Source organism: Rattus rattus, chromosome 2 (assembly GCF_011064425.1).
Source record: "Rattus rattus isolate New Zealand chromosome 2, Rrattus_CSIRO_v1, whole genome shotgun sequence".
Lineage (NCBI taxonomy): Eukaryota > Metazoa > Chordata > Mammalia > Rodentia > Muridae > Rattus > Rattus rattus.
The window spans coordinates 196188431-196207016 of record NC_046155.1 but is presented as its reverse complement, the minus strand read 5'-3'; the positions used below and the strand labels follow the sequence as shown (position 1 = coordinate 196207016).

General features: G+C 40.5%; 1 protein-coding gene across 1 annotated transcript in view; it reads left to right on the top strand.

Moving 5' to 3' along the window:
* The first annotated feature begins 1981 nt into the window (after positions 1-1981).
* Positions 1982-18586, top strand: part of Oprm1 (opioid receptor mu 1) — a 75759-nt gene continuing 59154 nt past the window's right edge. The window contains exon 1 of the mRNA XM_032894776.1: positions 1982-2007. The gene's annotated coding sequence lies outside the window, so the exon portion shown is untranslated. The remainder of the gene's footprint in view (positions 2008-18586) is intronic.

The following is an 18586-nucleotide window of genomic DNA, read 5'->3' as shown; positions in this document are numbered from 1 at the left end:
AATGAGCTCAGATCCCCACATGCCTGTCAAAAGAGACCTGGGTATAGCCAGGGTATTTGTAATTCCACTAGTAACAGATCAGGCAGGCAGGTGCCTAAATGCTCACAGAGTAGCTCGCCTCACCTACATGGCAAAGTTCCAGGCCATAAAGACCCTGCATCAAAGAAAGCATAAAAAGCACTCAAGGAATGACATCCAAAGTTGTCCTGTGATAGAGATATTTATATATATATATATATGTATATATGTATATATGTTTTCCTATGAACAACATACATACATATATGCATCATACATATATGATCCCCATATAGGCTGCATCTACCCACCTGTCCATTCTTCTACCCCTCCCCCACACACACAAGGACCTCTCTAGTTTTCATGGGTATGCCACATTAAAATAAACAAGAGTTTGCAGAGTCAGGTCTAAGTCAATCAACACAACACAATTATTCCACAACAAATACATTGATTAAAACATTGTATTGTACCTTGAATGTATACACAATCATTATTTTTATCTAGAAAGAAAACTTTAACTATTGTGTTAGTGACTTTGACATTGTACAATACATCATAATTTCAAAACTGCTATTATGTTTTCTGTAGATAAACATTTTCTTGAATAGAGGGTAAAAAGAAGTGTGTTTTGTACTACATGATGGAAAAGCTAAAGACGTGGGCATAGAGGGGGGTGGAATAAACATGTTACTTCCATGCAGAGTTAAATCAAGGACAAACAACTGAACCCATTTTTATCTAAGTTTCTATATTTAAACAACCAACCAGGGACCTTGTATATAGAAATTGGAGATTTTCTTGGTAGTTTTCATAAAATGTAAAAGTGCTCCAAAAACAAAAATGTGTCTAACAAAATAATAAACAATTCAAAATGGAACAAGAATACAGGTATAGCAATCAATCTGAGACCAAGGATGGAAACAAAACACTTAGTATACAGTGGCAGCCAAAAGGTAAATGAGCGGTGCACAAGGTTAGGAGTTTGGACAGAGGGTTTGTTTATGAATGGAGGGGTGGATTATTCACAACACTTTAAAAGGGTTAAGTGTTTTTCACACATAAGGACTACAGACTTCAGTAAATAACAATTGTCCTAGCTTGCCTCTCTGTTACTGTGATAAGACACTGGACAAAGAAACTTAGGGGGAAAAGGATTTATTTCACTTATAGCTTACCATCCATCGTCTATCAGCAGAGGAGCTCAAGACAGGAACCTAGAAACGGGAACTAAAGCAGAGAACGTAGAGAAAGTTTCCTGGCTTGCTCTTCATGGATAGCTCAGGGTGCTTTCTTGTACAGCACAGACTAACTTCCCAGGCATTGTTCTACCCTCTGTGGGATGGGCCTTCCACAACAATCACTAATTAAGAAAATGTCCCTCCAACCGCAAGGCCCTGGGTTCGGTCCCCAGCTCCGAAAAAAAGAAAAAAAAAAAAAAAGAAAATGTCCCTCAGACATAAGATTCCGTCTTCTCAGCTGAGGATCCCTCTTCACCAATATGTCAAGTTGACAACAAAACCAAGGACAGTAATAGTCATTCATTCCGATATTCTCTCTTTTTTTTCTTTTTGTTTTCTTTTCTTTTTTTCGGAGCTGGGGACCGAACCCAGGGCCTTGTGTTTGCTAAGCAAGTGCTCTACCGCTGAGCTAAATCCCCAACCCCCGATATTCTCTCTTAAAGGACACACCTTATGGTGTTCCTTGTAACTTTGGTGGCCAGAGATGCGTCGATCAAATCCCCATAAGACACTTTCGATATTCTGTCTGAACATAGCAAACTAGAATTTGAATTGCAGATCCTGGCCAGGCTGACTCTGGCTCGTCACTGTATAGGCACCGGTGATTGTCCAGTTCTCTCTTCCCATAAGTCATTTCGCTGTCCTTGAAAAGAGAATGAAGAGGAACACCGAAACTGGGAAGCCCTCCAGGCTCTTTTCAGAGAGAATATTCCACAGAGCTTGAAGGCATGGGATCTGGTCCAATGCTGTAAGCTTTCTCCAAGTCCGCATTCCAAAAACTGGACAGGGAGATGGAGATGGAAATCGAGAGGGGAAGAGTTACCTCAGGTGGGCTTCTCTTCAGAGTGTAGCGATGGCTTTGCCTGAACTAATTGCCTCTCTTTTCTGCTAACAAGGCAATTTAGTCACTAGAATCCGGCTGGGCTGGGTTGCTAAGATGAAGGGGAAAGGCTCTGCTTTTATGCAGCCATAGCCTCTTGTTCTTGCGTGCAGTGAATGTCATTGTAGAAGGACCAGCCCTTCCAGCCCTTCAAAGTCTTTGCTATTACATGGAGTGCAGAACTCTGAAAACCCTCTCAGATATTAGCAGAAAGAGCAGTGGAGGGTGAATGAATGGAATGGAACAGGGGAAAAAAGAGAACACAACCTTATTTTATTGTAGGAATCTTTTCTACCTGGTTTGCTGGAAGAGCTACTGGATGTTCATTTCTCTTTTTTTCTTTTCTTTCTTTTTTTTTTGCATTTTTATTAGATATATTTCTTTACTTACATTTCAAATATTATTCCCTTTCCCGGTTTCCTGTCCATAAGCCCAGATCCCCTCCCCTCCCCCATACCGTTCTTCCGCCCCCATCCAACCCCCCTTACCGCCTCCCACCCCCAACATTCCCCTGCACTGGGGGTCCAACCTTGGCAGGACCAAGGGCTTTCCCTTTCACTGGTGCCCCAACAAGGTTATTCTCTGCTACATATGCAATTGGAGCCCTGGGTCAATCCATGTATATTTTTCAGTAGTGGCTTAGTCCCTGGAAGCTCTTGTTGGTTGTCATTACTCTTTCTATGGGTTGAAAGCTTTTCACTCTTTCAATCCTTCCTCTAATTCCCCCAAAGGGGGTCCTATTCTCAGTTCAGTGGTTTGCTACTAGCACTGACCTCTGCATTGGACATGCTCTGGCTGTGTCTCTCAAGAGAGATCTATATCCGCCCCCTTTCAGCATGTACTTTTTAGCTTCATCCATCTTATCTAGTTTGGTGGTTGTATATATGTGGACCATATGTGGGGCAGGTTGTGAATGGCTGTTCCTTCAGTCGATGCTCTAAACTTTGCTTCCATATCCCCTCCTATCATTTCTTTAATGTTGTCTCGTTTGTCTCTATGATGAGACAGCAGGTAAATGATGAGCAAAAGCCACGGAAATGGTAATTGACAATTGAAGAGTTAAGTGGTGGTGGTGGTGGTAGTGTGTCTGTGTCTGTGTCTGTGTCTGTGTCTTTCTTTCTGTTTCGCTCAAGTGCCCTTGGAACAAGAGATAGTTGAGGCCAGTTTTTACTGTATATAAAGCATTTCATAGGCTGTCTGGATACTTTTAAATTTCATCACACATTTAGAAGTTTGGATAACTCACAGAGGAATCCAGGGCTTCTAGCTCTTAGAAATTAAATATTTAGAAGGAGCAGCCATGGGCAAAAGGAAAGCGATAGAGAGCTTAAACAAATGGAAAAAAATGATGAAGATGTGGGTTTCACTATAAATATAAACTATGTCATCACTCTCTGCATGTTTATCAGTGCATACATGTAAGTGCATTTATAAATGGCCACATGCCAAAAAAAATATAAGCTTAAATAATTTCAAGCAAAATGATACATATGTCTCAATTGCATAGATATAATGAGCAAGGGCTTAAAAATCATCATAATGATTTTTAAAATAGCTTTGGGATTTCTCCATTTTACTCACTGAAACATTTTCATTAGTTAAAGGCAGCCATCAGACTAGGAAACAAAGAAGAAAGACCCGTGCATTTATTTTATAGATGGACTACTGATACAATTGAGACTGTTAAAATCATGTTACAGAAATGCGAACAGGGAGGATTTTAAAATTGGATTTAAATATATCTACAAGCGAAATGTTCCTTTAATGAAAATGAGAGATCCTTGCAGGTCAAGCTGACTCAACCTTCCAAATACCCAAATGATACTGCAACTAGCAACCAAATCATTTATCGTTGGACAGCAAGGTACAGATTTGAAATCCTCAATATCTTTCATTGCTACTGCACAGGCGTCTTTGTCTTTGTCTTAAGGACACACATGAGGAGAAAAATCATCGAATTTTTGGTACTTAGGAGATGAGACCAATACAATTACTGAAGAACTGAGTATTTATAATAGCCTCTTCAACAAAGACTGAGAATGGGCTGGTTAATAAAATGTGACAATCTAGGATATTTTTAGTCTGGCGTTTTTATTCTTGTAGAATTTCACACATAATGTGTTTGGATTGTATCTTCCCACTGTTTATCCTCTCTTATCCCCTTCTACCTTCCCCCAAAAGCTCTTCTTCCCTCCTATTTTTATGTATTCTCCCCACCCCCATCTCTGTGCATATGTGTGTTTGTGTGTGCTCCACTGCATTTATTTAGGATCATCTGTCTACATGAGCATAGAGTGGGAGGGTATTGCCTTCAGCGAGGGCAACTTAAAAGTGGTCACACTACTGAGCAATACGACTTCCCTCCCTCATCCACCACTAACTGATCCTCATGGAGGAATGGCCTGACCTATTCAAAACATAATAGTGAGGGGCCCAGTCTTATGCAAGTCCACCACTGCTGGGCTTCATGAATAAAACACCTCCCATTTAGAAAACAGTGCTTCACAGCACTCCTGCCTAGCCTCTGGCTCTGATATTCATCCTGTCCCCCTTTCTGAAATATTCTGTAAGCCCTGAAGCAAGTATTACAGATGTCACTTTTAGAGCGACTTGCTCTCAGCACACTAACCAGTTATGGGATTTCGCATTATCCATCGCCCACTGCAAACTGAAGCTTCCCTGACCAAAGCTGGGAGGAGAACTAAACTATGGGGCAAACATAAATATTTAGAAGGCAGTTTAACATCAATTCAATTTATCAAAACAATAATAGATTCCCTCTAGGGCATGGGCTTTAACCAGGTCTAAAGTACCCCATGTAAATTTTCCTTGTGGAGTAGGCTTAAAATGTAGACAAAAAGCAGTTGGTAACCCCATAATAAGGACACCACTACTGCACAAATGGACACAACATGTCTGCCACGTTGATATTGTCATTGACAGGGTGCATAGCTGCTGATGACCGTCCTCCCCAAGCAGCCTGCCCAGATCCTTCTAACATTATGAAATCTATCCAGCCTTGAGGTTGCTTCCAGCTCAATTACAAGTGTGTAGTGTCTTCCACAACCGTATTTTATCCTCTGGATCTGGTGGGTACAGTAGCCTGTACAATCTCAGATTTTAATCAAAGAGGGTTTGGTTGGCAAATGTAAAATATTCTAAAACAAGTAAAGTCATAGAAATAAATGCTTGTAATTGCTCTTGAGCTAGAAACTTACATAATGTAAGTGATTCACAAATTAGTTCTCGGAAAGGGATGGTAAGTAGATCAAGAAGCTTTGTTCTGGGTGATGAACAGATGGATGTGCTCTTGCACTAAGAGCTATTAGGAAATTATAAGGTAAAAGAACAAATCTTCAGCTCTGGCTTTGGGCAGAGCACTGGCCTTCATGATGGATAGAGACAGGAAAGAGGCAGACCCCAAAATGAGTCACACGGGGACAAAGCATCCCCAGCTGGGAAGACACATTGGATCACCATGATCTGGGCACAGGACCAGATACATTACATAGGCCAGGGCCCCTTCCTGACAAGACTTCCAAAACTAGACTGCTATTCTCTAAGGCTGACACAGACAGCCAAGAGGGTCTGCCAACGGCTTCTCTGTCTCTGGCCCCTTCCTCATTACTTCTCACTTTTTATCATAATTTAGGAGCCATTGGGAATTGCTTTTTTCCCTCTGTTTAGACCAAGATATACACAGCTCATTACCTCAGCTGCCCTCAGCAAACCCCTTTCAGGACCCTTCAGAAGCTGAAAGCCTTGTTGTTGTTGCTGCTGCTGTTGTTGATGATGATGACAATAATAGTGATGGTGGTGGTGGTAGTGGTGGGGTGGTGGTGGTGGTGGTGGTGGTGGTGGTGGTGGTGGTGGTGGTGGTGGTGGTGGTGTTCTTTTCTGCTTTCACAAAGTCCTCCATCTTTCTTACTCCTAGTTGTCTGTACCACAATCTTCTTGGTTGTGAGACAAGAGCCAGATAAAAAATAAGTATTGGCTCTTATTAAAGGGCTGTCTCGGATATCACTTCTTCAAAGGGCTATTGACAAACTGGTCAACATTTCAGCAGCCCAGGGTCCAGCCTCAAGTCTTGGATGGCAAGGTAGAATTTTTGACAAAATTGCTCATTATCAATTAAATGTCAATCAATTGCAAGTGCCCCCTTCCTGGCTAGGGATATAGTCTGTGGAATACCACTCCCAATCCTCTAGTACTTATCCATTTACACATGTAAGTGAAAGTGCTCTAAAAATGAAGGAAGGTGAGTATTTCTGCAGCGTGGGCCACTACACCAGAATACTGCAGGATCTCAGGATCAAGCTGCTTACACAGCACAGCTATGGTCCTCACAGTAAGCCTGTGTGTGTGGTGGGAGTGATGCCAGGGACCTGGTGAGTGTCTTCTTCCTGGGTCTTCACATAGAAGACAAAAGAGGGAGAAAGCGATCTCAGTGTCCTTTCTTACAGGTATAATAATCTAATCATTAATGCTCTAAGCTCAGAGTCTAATTACCTCCCAAAGGCCCCATCTCCTAGTAATATCCCAACTGAGTAAAAGGTTTCAAATATGAATGGGACTCACAGGAGCCCTACCACTAACCAATGATTTGTTGACAATGAACATTTCTGGGATGAGGGGTTTGGGGTGGGAGAATGCATAATATCTGCTTGTAAAACAAACTCAAAGTGACACACATGACCCTAAACTGTATGGAACACTAAACATATTGAAACCAGGAAATAAGACAAAGAGTTTTGTAAGGGAAGCAAGGTTAATAAGGGTGGGAGAAGTAATAGGATGAAGAATGACCAGGGTATACAGTTTACATGGGTGAAATTGTGAAGGAATAAAGTTTACTAACTAAAAAAAAAAACCTATATGAATGGAGACACTGATTCAATAGCATATGAGTGAACTAGCTCTCCCTGCCCTTGATGATACAGACTTTGAACACAAAGTCAATTAAGCACACAGCCCCAGAAATGCTGCTTTCAGCCAGCGACCAAGAGGCAGCAATATGGAAGTGATGTATAACAGAACCTACAAGACGCGACTACGAAACTTCAAAAATATGACATAGAAGATTCTAAGGAGAGTTTCATCTAAATCATTTATATGTTCATATCTGTAAGAGAGAGAAGTCTGCCAAGTTCTAGCAGCAATGTCAGTTAGGAGTCCCAGATGATTAACTCATGTTGGCAGAACTGAGAATAATAATTTTGTGGCTTCACCCATCCAATGAATGTTTATTGAAAAACAAATTTCATAGTAGATAAAATTCCCTACCTTCATGAAGTGAAGGTTAAGAGGTAGAACACAAGGACCATGAAAGTAAGTTTTAATTTGTTAGAGGCTGACACACATTAAATAAAGTGCAGAATAAGTGCTAATGGTGAGCCCCTCGTTGCTGACACAAAAGCACTCAGCTATAGGTGCTCATTGCACGTGTGTCTGTAGTCACATGTGGACATTGTCTAAGACCAGCTGGATGAAGCTGACCTCAGCTAAGGTGATGGGGCAATTGTGCTTGACTGACATTTGTCTCAATCTCATGTATGCTGGTCTCACCTTCAGGGCCTTAGAGAAGATTAGGAAGACATAGCCAAGGCCTCTTGACCCCTTAGCCTACACCCAGAACCTTGTTGCTTTCCCTGTAGTCAAGTGTCCAGTGAACATGAATATAGGTTACCTTCAGCACCACTAGGACAGAATATGTTATATAATCAACTGAAGGACAGATGTAGTTGGGCTTATACTTGCATACCATAGTTGTTTGGCTCTAGGACGTGCACAGGATGTCACAGCATCAGAAGCATGTGAGGAAGGCTCTGCTCTCACCTCCTAGAATGCATGAACCAGAGAAAGCAGAAGAGTCACTGAGCACTGAGTGCTAGGTGGAACCTTGAAATGCATGTCCCTAGTGATTGGTTTTCTCCAACTAAGCCTACCCGCTAAAGTCCCCTACAAACTTCTAAAAGAGTGACACCAGCTGGGAACCAACACGTGGTCCTGTGAGGGAACAGCTTCACCAATAATGACAATATTATTGATGCTAGAAGCAAAAGACCAGGCAGATGATACTACCCACTGAGGGAAGACCTGAAGCATCACAAAAGATGACCTAGGGTCAAGATGCATCTACCTTGGTGTGGATGCAACTTTAAAGAGTGATTCTGAATTAACCAATTTTATCTAATTAATCCAATATCTCAAGGGTGATATCTCAAGTCCTATGGTAAAAAGCAAACTTCTTAGTAAGTGATGTAGCCATAATGTGATAATCAAATTGAAAAATTATAAATGTTGCGTGTGCCCATTTTAACAGAGTAGCTTCCAAAGTATCAAGATTATTCTATAAACTTCATACTATAGTACTGAAAGCTAACATAGGTAATTTCTTCTATCATTTCTATTATTCTTGGAGAATATGCTCCCAAAATATCTGTGTGTTAACACATTGTCACCAAGGTGGTATAATTGGGAGGTGGCGGAATTTTTAGTAGGTAGAACCTTATGGAGCACAGTTAAGTAATTCTCCATGTACCCTTTCAAGAATTAGGTGTTTCTCTCTCTCTCTCTCTCTCTCTCTCTCTCTCTCTCTCTCTCTCTCTCTCTCTCTCTCTCTCTTTCTCGCTCTCTCTCTGTCTCTCTGTCTCTCTCTCCTCCCCTCCGTCCCTCCTTCCCTCCCCCTCCTTCCCTCCCTCTCCCTCTCTTTTTCTCTCTCTCCTTGGTTGTGAATATATTAGCTTCTTTTCCTGTTGCTATGTTAAGATACCCAAACAAAAGCAACTTTCGCTGGATGGTGGCGCATGCCTTTAATACCAGCACTTGAGAGGCAAAGGCAAACTGATCTTTAAGTCTGAGACCAGCCTGGTCTACAGAACTATCTCCAGGATAGCCATGGCTACATAGAAAAACCCTGTCTCAAACAAACAAACAAACTAACCAACAAACAAGCAAGCAACTTTAGGGAGAGTTTCTTTTGCTTACAGACATGGGCACAGACCATCATGGTGGAGAAATCTGGGTAACAGAAGCAAGAGGCAGTTGGTCACATTACACCTGCCATCATGAAACAGAAAATGGTGATTGCTGGATCTCGCTTAAGTTTTCCTTGTATGCAGTACAAGATCTGAGACAGAGAATGGTGCCATATATGTTCAGGGTAGGTGTTCTCCTCTCAGTTAAATCAAGATAACGCCCAACAAATATGCCCACATATTTTTAAAATATAAAAGAGTTCATAAAATTAAAAAAGACATTTCTATTTTTATTGTGGCAGAATGTTGACCAGAGAAAGTTGAGCAAGAAATTAAAGGCCAATCAATCTTAGCCCTAAGGAAAGCAAAGCAACTTCAACAGAAACAAAAGCAATTAAAAGTTCACCAAAATATCATTTCTTACTTAATGAGAAAACTCTCTGAAAGGCTGAAACCATCCTGACAAATTAAAGAAATGTCCCATTCAGATACATCTCTTATGGAGTTACAAAATATGCAGTACGCAAGGAGCACAATTTGATAATATGATCAAATCACACACACACACACACACACACACACACACACACACACACACACACGCACACACACGACATAAAAGAAAACATGATGGAAAGAGTATGCTGTGTTTAAACTAAGACTGAAAGGGACATTATACACACCTGTTTGGGTCTTTTAAAATATAGAGAACAAAAACTCACTTTCAAAAACAATTACATTTAACTAAGAGTGCAAGAGGAAATGGGTAGAGAGGCTCTGACCACCTGTTTAGGTTGCCCTTGACTGTGGCTGTACTTGATTCTGACGGAAACTTAAACCGTTGGTGCAATGTAATCATATAACTTTTAAAACTACACTTGAAGAATTTCCACTGAAATGTTTTTAAATCCAAGAGTTCTACTCCAATAGTCTAGCGTTGAATTGTTCCCTGAAGCTGGCGCTACATAGCAGGAACTTGAGAATGTGTGAAGTCGCAGTACCTGAGGACTGTTTTCACTACGCCAGGTGTTTTAGCACGCAGCAGAGAGGCTGAGTCTGAAGTGGAAATCAGTTACCAGCCAAACAAGCCAAAAATCAAGGTATTTAGAAGCACAAAATGCCATCAGTTAACATCATGTTCAGAAATAAAAATATTTACTCCTTCAATGACCCTGATTTCCTTTACACAATCAAGGACAAATATACCTTATACAAATGTCACTTAATTCATTTTCCTACTCAGCTGTCAATCTAGTTTTGACACAGCATTGACTTATTTCCCTGGCTGGTACTTCACACTTCTTTCTGTCTTAGAGTGACGATTGCTGTAACAGAACACCATGACCAATGGCAGCACTTAATAATGAACGGAGCTGGCTTACAGTTTCAGAGGGGGAAGCATGGCAGCACACACACAGACATGGTACTGGAGAAGGAGCCAAGAGTTATACCTCTGGATCATCAGAAAGCGAGAAGAAAGAATTACTCGGAGCCTGGCTTGAGCATTAGACACCTCAAAGCCCACCCCCCAGTGACAAACTTCCTCCAAGAAGGCCATACCTACTCCAAGAAGGCCACACCTTATAGGAGATATATGTGTGTGTGTGTGTGTGTATACATATGTATGTATGTATGTATGTATGTATGTATGTATGTATGTATGTATGTACCTCCCATTTTCCCTACAAGGGAAGCCACAATAAAGCAGGGCATTTTTTTTTCTTGTTTACTATTTTCATCAAGTTCCTGGCACTAATATCTAGCCATGTGGTTGATGCCAAATAAGCATCTTTTAATTAAATGAAAATATGAAGTGTACCTGTTTCATATAGCCAAAACTTTTCCCAGAGAAGTATTATATTCACAGTACACTGGGTCAAGTCTATAACTCCAGTGCTCAAGACAAATAACATCTGGTAAGACTTTTGATGATAGTGAGTCTAGGGTGGTGATGCCTAGATGGTGGCTGACAGTGGCTAAAGTAGCATTCTATGAAGTCTTGTTCTATCTCCTCATAGCTCCTAGTTATCCATCTGTATAGACAAGTAGTCCAGTCACATTACTCAACATAGAGTGTGCATACAGCGTCTGGTACACAGTTAGTGCCATTTCTATTTGTAAATTGACAGGAAATATTAAGACGTCTGAAGGAGTCATGGGCACTCCCCACATCTGTCTTATCCACACACATATTCTGCTGCAGTCCACACAGGTGACATGTTGAATTAGTCACATTACTTATAATTCAACTGTTATATTAGAAATATAGTAATGAAATAGTGTATCCTAAGGAAAGCCTACTAAAGCAGCCATGTAAATGAAGAGGGTGCGTTACTGCAGAATTGATGCCTCTCATCTTCTACCCCCGTGCACGGTGAAAGGCACCAAGTCGTCTAGTGTACAGCATAAGGAACTTGCCTCTGGCATTCCATCAGACCAGAGAGCCATTGGTTCTTCTGATTTTTGCTTTGACATACCAGTACTGATACGCAAGTGGCCCACCCCCAGGAAGAAAGGATCCCCTATCAAAAATCTTTTCTTTTCTACTGTCCCCTGATTCTTTCTTCTCTGTCTTTTCTGAATAAAGATGTCAAATCCAAACGTCAATCTACTTCTGGTAAATAATAATAATAGCGCGGTAAATACACGTGGCCTTGCCCAGCAGAGAGGCTTCAGCAGAATGTCCTTTTCTCAACCAAACTGTAGGTTCAGGAATGAAGGCCCAGCTGATTAAACTGCTGTGTGTTTATAGATGCAGGATACATTTCTCTTCCCATTTCTGTATTTCTGGAAAGACAAGGCTTACTCTACACACATGTGAGCAGGTTGCACACATACCCCGACGTTGATTAGTCTTTCTCATCACATTTCTCTCTTACAATATTTCTTCACTCACCCTGACTTCCTCACTATCTTCTATGCTCTGGTTTATAGATTCTCTCTTATGCAGAGATCTCTGGGGCTTTTCTGAACTCAAATATCTATTTATGCATTTAGAAGTGACTTTAAAGCCCTTTAGTGATCCATGCCTGTAATCACAGAATTAAGGAGGTTAGTGGAAGGAGGATTCTAATGGGAGTGTAAGGACAGCCTGGGCTATGTGATAAATCTTTTCTAAAATATAGGAAGGAAGGAAGGAAGGAAGGAAGGAAGGAAGGAAGGAAGGAAAGGAGGGAGGGAGGGAGGGAGGGAGGGAGGAAGGAAGGAAAGAGAAGGAGAAAGAAAGAGATGGAGAAGAAAAAATGAAATAGAGAAAGGAAGAACAAACACTGATTTGCCCTTAAAACATTTAACTGCACATAAGAAAGTTTTTCTAGTGTATTGTATGTTATTGTCACAACAAATTAAATGTTTCTTTTTATATAAGATAAGCTAAGTATTCTAATATACAATGCCTAGATGACAGTAGTCTATCAAGTCGATCACTTTGTACGATTATGTATTCTTGTAAATACTACCTCAAAAGCTAATCTTTAAATTGCCTTTAAAACTATGTGCCAATTATAAATATATGTATCCCTATGAATTAAAGCTGCATATCTTGTTTAAACTTCAAGATAAAAGTCATCTGAGCATGATACAGAAAATGGGCTTGAATGAGTTCCTTATAATTTCAGAAAACCAACTCTCTAATGTCTAAGAAATGAAGATTTAACCAGCTGTAGCTCGATTAACGTAATAACGGCTACTATTGCCACAGTAGTGGTGGGTAGGCGTATCTCCACATGAGAGCGTCCAAAAACGCTGTGGGGTATTCCCAGTATTGCTGTACTCCATACAGGAAAAGTTTGACACATTGCATTCAGAGCATGCTTGATACTTCCTATGTGCCCCTCTCTGTATGAATTCCCATCCAAGAAAAAGACCTCTTAACATATTTGCAAAAATTGTAAAGCTTGATCTTAAGGTACTTAAATTGACTAAGAAAAAAAAGAAAATACAAGGTGTCTGGAGACACAAGGGTTTTAGAACATTTTTGTTAAGCTCAGAAAAAATGTAAAAGTTTCTAAAAGGACACATGTCTTGTATTTCCAAGAATTTAAATTGTGGACCTTAAAGTAATCTAGAATGAACTTGGTCAGATTCCTTCAATCCAAAGTCTTAGAATTTGCCTAGAAATAGAACAGTGTGTAACCACATGCTTTTAACAAAGCGAACACATAATATTAGTCAAATATATGTCTGTTTTTACTAATAAATTCATTTTAACAAAGCAAACAAACAAAAGTATTTTACAGATAGTCTACTCCCAGGATTTATAAAATATAGATATTTGGGTGAGAAAAGTTCCATTCATGTGGTATCTTCACTGAAAAAGAGACCTTTTACAAAGCTAAGAATGAACCAGAGTGAAAAAATAGCATTAAAATATACTGCTTTTATTGTTCCTGGAAGAATGGGTCCTAGACAGACAGTAAGGCCAAGTTTTATAGGAATCGTTCTCTACTTGCAAACAGATACCGATGAAGCTAAAATATATGACTCTCAATAAGGACCAGGTATCTAAGCCACTGAGAAACTGTTTATTAATTCTAGAATTATAAAGTTCGTTTGATTTTTGTATCACAAGCAATAAGAAAAAGCAATAAAAGAATTCTATTGTAATTTAATCCTATCAAATGTTCTAAGAAGGAATTTAAATCATACTCTGAGTATATTAATATTAACACAAAGTATGAACAGTCAGTCAATTTCCAGTTATACTGTAAAGGGGAAGATGGCACGAAAGCCATCTCCTCCTCTTGTCTCTACAAGGCATGAGATCACCCATTGAGACTGCGTGCCTTCCTGTGGCAGTTGCAGAAATGACTGGAAATTTGCTACCTATCCATGCCTGCTTGCACTGTCAGCAGAACTGGCATACAATAGTCTATAGCAGACTTGTAAATATTTACTATGTGACAGCAAAGAAAATGAGCAAAACACGGGAACAAGGGACCACAGCAAATGTTAGCTGTTTTCTGTGTGTTAGCTCCTTTCAGTTCATGTATGACAACAACTAGTTGTTCAGCATTTGTCCTGGTTGATTTTTGGTTTGTTTGTCAACTAGACACAAGGAACTCTCAACTAATAAAATGCCTCCATAAAAATTGGCCTGTAGACAAGTCTGTGAGGCATTTTTGGCTGAAGATTGATGTGGATGGGGTCCAGACCTATGTGGGCAATGCCATCCCTTAGCAGGTAGTCCTGTGTTATGTAAAGCAAGCAGGCTGAAGCAAGCCACAAGGAGCAAGACAGTGAGCAACATTCTCCTACAGTCTCTATTTCAGTTCCAGCCTCTAGGTTTCTGAGTTGAGCTCCTGCCCTGACTTCCCTCAGTGATGCAGCATATGACCTGACAATTGTAAGATGAAGTAACCCCCATCCCTGCCCCGAAGTTAATTACAGCGATAGAAACCTAACTAAGTCAGAACTCAAGAATAAAGCGTAAACAATGAGGACTAGAAGTGCAGCTCTGGGGATGGTCCTAAAGGTGTCAGGATGTCAGCTCTGCCCCACAAGTTATAGAGAAGCCAAATGAGCGAGATCAGCAGTGACACAGTCACCTGTGTGTTTCCCAAGTCTCATTTGAGTAACAGTATCTAGGCTGAATGAGTGGCCTGGAGATATCCCAGTGCAGTACTCACCACATAATTACAAAGGAGTCATAAAAGGTTGAACTAGAAAAATGATGCCAGCAAGAGTACACTTATGAGATTTAAGTGATTAAAGTGAAAGGGGAATGGGAATGACCTATGGCATTACTTAGTAAATATTTACAGCATGCTTAAGTGTGGTAGCACTTTTTGGTAAGTTGTTTATTAATCCAAACCTACTTAATACGAATGTAAAATGTCTATGGGGTAGGCACAATTAGGAAGTAAATTTTATGAATGTTTAAAACAACAGATTATCAGCAATGTGTCTAAGTTGGCCACCGCCATGCTATTTATCCTTAGTTAAAACATAATTTTACCATAAACAGAAACTCGGGTGTTATGCCATTAGCTACTGCAAGGTACTAAGGATGGAAGGAAGACACAGAGGTATGGTGCCAATGAGAGAACTGTGCTGGGCTAGGAAGATGAGAATGATTGACACATTGAACCTCCAGGGAACACATTCAGCAAACATAAGACTGGGAGTCATGATCCCTTTGGGGATTGCATATCAGTTACCCTGCATATCAGACATTTACATTACAACTCATAAAAGCAGCAAAATTGCACTTATAATGTAGTAATGAAAACCATTTGTGGTTGGAAGTCACCATAACATGAGGAGTTGTATTTAAAGGGCCACAGCATTAGGAAGGTGAGAACCACTGCTCTAGGTTAGGGGTCAGAGCTGGAGATCTAAATTGGGTTCATTACCACGTTCGCAAAAATATAGATGAGCATGACTTGGGATCGCTACGAAGGGCATATTGAGAAGATGCTTGGAAAGGATGCTAAAAATCTCTCATGTGAGATGCAAGCAAAGGAAAAAAGATAACCCTGGGGTAAACAAAAGCAGAATTGGAAAATTGAAAGTGTAATAAATGAAGGGGAAGAAGGAGAAGAAAACAGAGAAAGCAAAGAGAGAAAGATTGAAATGCCAATAACTTTAGCCCAATTAAAGTCCCCAATAGCCTCTGAAATAAAAGGTCTTGGTATTAAAGAATGGAAGGATAAGTAGGGTTGTGAGAAAACGGAGACACAGAGGCAAGACTTGGCTTAGAAACAGACACCTAAATAAATAGGCAGTTTTCAAAAGCCGGGCAGCCAACCTCACTGGCTGCAAGGCAAAGTTACAAGTTCTGTGCATGGCTGCTTGCTTGATGCTTTGAAAGCAGGGTTACATGCTAGAAGAAATGCTGCTGACCCTGCTGTTTTTCTTGTGACTTGTGGAATATGAAAGTTCTGGGAGAGGAGAGAGGGAGGAAGAACAGACAGAAGGAGAGCCCTGAGAAACAGAGGCATAAGAACGAGGGTTAATAAGATTTCAGTAGAAGTGGAAGGAAGTCATCAAAGGTTCTAGGGCACAGTAGTGGGTGCTCAGAGAGAGACCTGGGGGGCCCCTGGGAGCATCTGTGCATCTGTGCTCAGTGGATTAGCAGGAAACCAAAACAAAAAAACCAGAGCCTAAGTTCATAAGCACCAAGGTGTGGTCTACGGATCCCTGAGGTCTCTAAGAGTCAAGAAATAGACAAGGTAAACTTTTATTTTAGCAATTCTATTATAGAATTATATGGCTGTTGCAAGAGTAAGTTGGACATATTATGGAAAGTATGGTTGATAAAACAGCCAACAATGTGGATGCACTCTCCCACTACTCACCAGTGTATGTTTTATAGTTTCACATTCACAGGCAACAAAAGGAAGGCCCACCCTACCCCACCCCACCATCCCCTCCCCACCCCTCCCCACCTCCACAGGTTTATCTCTGCACTTTGACAATTTATGAACCTCTATATCAATCACATCCCACTGCACAAAGACGCTTTTCTGATGAGGTCTGAGAGATGTCCTGTATAGAGAGATACGTATTTAGAAGGCAATTTGATACTGTGTTCTATTTAACAAAATAACAATAGTAGGTCCATCCACTGGAGCCCACAAGCTCTACAATCTAGTTCTTGGCCAGATTTACAAGACCAGGAATCAATTTCTCCCTGTGGATAGGGCCTTAAATCGAATCAGAAAGTGTTTTTTACCCCTGTAACATTCATGCTATATATCTTGACAGACTGGTCATTATTATAGCTGGCAGGAGTCACAGCTGGGAGAAACTGATGATCACTTTTCTCCCCATAGCAACCTAAAGAGCACCTTCTGGTACTGTGAAAACAAGCCAACAGAAAGGAAGCTTCCAGGGCAGTATCAGCATGATTTTTCAAAGTTCTGTGAACAAAATGTGTGGTATCTCCAGCAAATGGAGTCTCGGCGTCAAGTCCTGGTGGCCAATCAGGAGCAATGGCAATAACTTGCATTTTGGGGGGAGTCTCTTATCCCCCTGTGCATCAACAATTGAAAGGGAGTATCGATGCATAAATAAAAGTTAATTTTATAAAAGTTCCTCCATTGGTGGCTGAGGAAATGTCTCAGCAAATAAAAACACTTGTTGTCCAACCATGAGGACCTGAGTCCAAATCCCTAGCACCCACATAAAACATTGGGTGTGGCCCTGTGTGTTCTGTAATCCAAGCACTGTGGGGGCTAGATATAGGAGGGTTACTGGAACTTTCTGGCCTCCAGCATGTCTCCAGTTTTAGAGAAAGGCTCTGTCTCAGGAGAATAAAGCAGAGCAATAGAAGATGTCACCCAACATCCTCTTCTGGTCTCTGCAGATTTGCAGTTGCACATAATCCATGTTAGCATACACTACACATAATTTCAGTACAAACACACAAACATGCAGATATCCTGACCCTTGACATCTTGTGTGAGAAAACAGGAAGTTTCCCATCACCAACCACAGAGGGTTGTCACTCACAAGGAAAGGAACCTGTCACAGCTGTAACAGGGACCATGTATTTTTCCCCCATAGAACACTATTTTCATCTGAAGAATGACTGAAAGACAGATGTCCACACCAACTCAAATCATGTTTGGCTGATGTTTTCTTTAAAGTGAAGAAGGTGGATTTATCACCTCAAGTATGACTGTAACTATAGATTATTGGTGAGGAAATTCTGGCTTCCCAACAAAATTGGAAATTGAAAAAAAAAAAAGATCTTGACAGTATCACAATATTAGGAATTTCTCCCACACAGCTAGCTGTGGTAATAACAAGTGCAGATAGCTATTAGTGGAACGGGGTCCTTTCGGCATTTGGAAAGTGATAGGATGCCATGAGCTAACAGTCTCGGATGACCATTTGGCAATATTACAAATCCATGATTAAGTAAACTATTCACTCCACAAAGGAGACCAGCTCATGGGTCTACAAGTACCACAGGATTTAAGACTTATTTATTGAGTTTCAAGTCCCATTACCCAGCTTCCCTTTAAGACATGAAGATTGACTGAGTTTAGTACCAAAGGAAAATAGCCACAATTATTTATAAAGACCACTAAATTTTTCTCTTCTTTCCAACCACACATCTGAGTAAATGCAAACATTCTCCACCTTTCTTCACACATTTCAGCCGCCCATGTTGTGCCTAATTGAGATAGAATCAGGTACAGGGACCTAACTGCCTACCTCCAACTGATACAGTTGAAGAACGGCCCAGCCATACCGCCCCTCTTCCTACTAAATATCTTTTTGCACATCCTGGGGTAAAATGTGGGATGGCATTCCTCAAAAATAAACAAAATTATTTATTTTTTCTGTGTTATATTTGTGTTGTTAATTTTGCTAAAATGCTAAAGAAATGTGGTTTACTAAATGTCTCCATTTTAACTTTCAATGTGATGAATTATGATAAAAAAAAAAACAACCTACTGTATAGGTAGTTTTCTCATTACTGTAACAGGTACCTGGTAAGACGCAAAGTTAAAAGGGAA